The 2,028-nt window shown below is 39.7% G+C and overlaps 1 pseudogene; it reads right to left on the bottom strand.

Annotated features, from left to right (window-relative positions):
• Nucleotides 1-979: 979 nt before the first annotated feature.
• Nucleotides 980-1,740, bottom strand: LOC101590082 (annotated as a pseudogene).
• Between the last annotated feature and the right edge of the window lie 288 nt (nucleotides 1,741-2,028).

The raw sequence follows: 2,028 nt of genomic DNA, 5'->3' as shown, positions 1-2,028 counted from the left end.
TGTGCCTGGTGAAAAATATGGGTTTTCCCAGTGTTATTTATAAAAGAGGCTATCTTTCTCCAATGAATATGTTAACTCCTTTGTCAAAGATAAGGTAGCTGAATGTGTTTGGACTTGTTTCCATATCTTCTATTCTGTTCCATTGATCATTATGTCTGTGTCTTTACCAGTACCATGCTGTTTGTTTCTTTTTTAAATCGTAGTAGCTTTCTAGTACAGCTTTGCTTTGGAGATTGTGACTGTGATCGCCCTTGCTGCACAGAATAGCCTTTGCTCTTCTAGGTCTCTTCTTGTTCACTATGAATTTTAGTATTGTTTTCTCTACTTCTGTGAGGTGTAATAATAGTGTTTGGTTGGAATTGCATTAAAATTGTACAGCAGTATTGGAAGTATGACCATTTTCACGATTTTGATTTTGCCTATCCAAGAACAGGGTATGCCTTTTCCATTTGGTTTCTTTTTATTGCAGCAGATAACAAAATTTTATTTATGAGGTTGTTCGAACTACAGTTCTGGTTCTATTTGTGTGAACTATCAAAAGCTTAGGGACAGAATACTCTTTCACATCAGATAAAACAGGTTTTGGATTATAGCTTTTCAATATGAAATGTACACAAAATCAAGTTGAAGTACCTGAAACACTTCTTTTTTTAAATTTATTTGTGTGTGTGTGTGTGTGTGTGTGTGGTCAGCTCAACCCACCAGGGGGGCGGGGCTGGCTAGCATGTGGTGCTGGGGGATTGAACCGTGGTCCCTGTGCTTTTGCTAAGCTTGTTCTAAGTAGGTGCTTTAGACCACTGAGCCATCTCACCAGCCCCCTTTTTAAAAATTTATTTATTTACTGAAACACTTCTGTAGTCCATATATACTTTGAATAATCTTGTAATACATTTCTTGAGCAACTGACAGCATTGAAAGAAAATCTCTCTTGTAGTGCTCTAAGAAGTCATTAGCAGCAGTGATGGCAGCAGTCGTACATCTAGCATCTATAAATTCTCAAAGCTATTGCCAGGTGAGTGAACACTGATGCTGCAAGATAACAAATTGTCTCAAGTTTGTTAGAATCCATCAATGTTTTTAAGGAAGCAATTTCAGTGTCAATTTTATTACTAGTCTCTGAAATAACACTTTTGGTTGGGGATCCTTTCTGCTAAATTCTGTCCTTGCATCCATAAGTTGCTTTTGTTGGTCTGTAAATGTATCAGTTACTCTGCTCTTTTCTAGGTTCATGTCCAGTTTATCATCTGCCCTGATTCAGCTGGCTTCATGCATCAGTTGTTGTTTAACTTGATCTAATTCAATTTTCGTTTTCTCATGTTCTGCTCTGATTTGCACATTCTCTTTTTTCTAGGATGACCATATCTTTCCTGATAGAATCCAAATGAGCCATTAGCTGTTGAACTGTTATTCCCTGTTGTGCTTGAGTGACCATCTCCATAGTATGGAGGTTAACATTTAATACAGTTCTTAATGCTGATACAATTGTTTCTGCTTGTGCTTTGTCAAATCCATGAGTTTCTAAATCCTGAACCAATGCATGGGCATCAAACAATTTTCTTTGCTCTAAAGAAGTTATGTCACTTTTTGGCTTTTGGCTAGGAGGAGGCTAAGGTGCAACTTTCTTCAGTCATCCCGAATCCGGGTTCATCTGACACTAGGCATCTCCAGCATGCCACCCAAGTTCAACCCCGAGATTAAAGTCATGTTCCTGAGGTGCACCGGTGGTGAAGTTGGCACCATGTCTGCCCTGGCCCCCAAGATCTGTCCCTTGGATCTGTCTCCAAAAAAAATTGGGGGATGACATTGCCAAGGCAGCTGGTAACTGGAAGGGCCTGCAGATCACAGTGAAACTTACCATTCAGAACAGATGGGCTCAGATTGAGTTGGTGCCTTCTGCCTCTGCCCTGATCATCAAAGCCCTCAAGGAGCCAGCAAGAGACAGAAAAAAGCAGAAAAACATTAAACACAGCGGAAATATCACTTTTGATGAGATTGTCAACATTGCCCAACAGATGTGGCACCGGTCTT

This window comes from Octodon degus, unplaced genomic scaffold, assembly GCF_000260255.1.
Source record: "Octodon degus isolate 3935 unplaced genomic scaffold, OctDeg1.0 scaffold00055, whole genome shotgun sequence".
Classification (NCBI taxonomy): Eukaryota; Metazoa; Chordata; class Mammalia; order Rodentia; family Octodontidae; genus Octodon; species Octodon degus.
The sequence above is the reverse complement of the archived record's forward strand: the minus strand, read 5'-3'. Positions and strand labels throughout refer to the sequence as shown.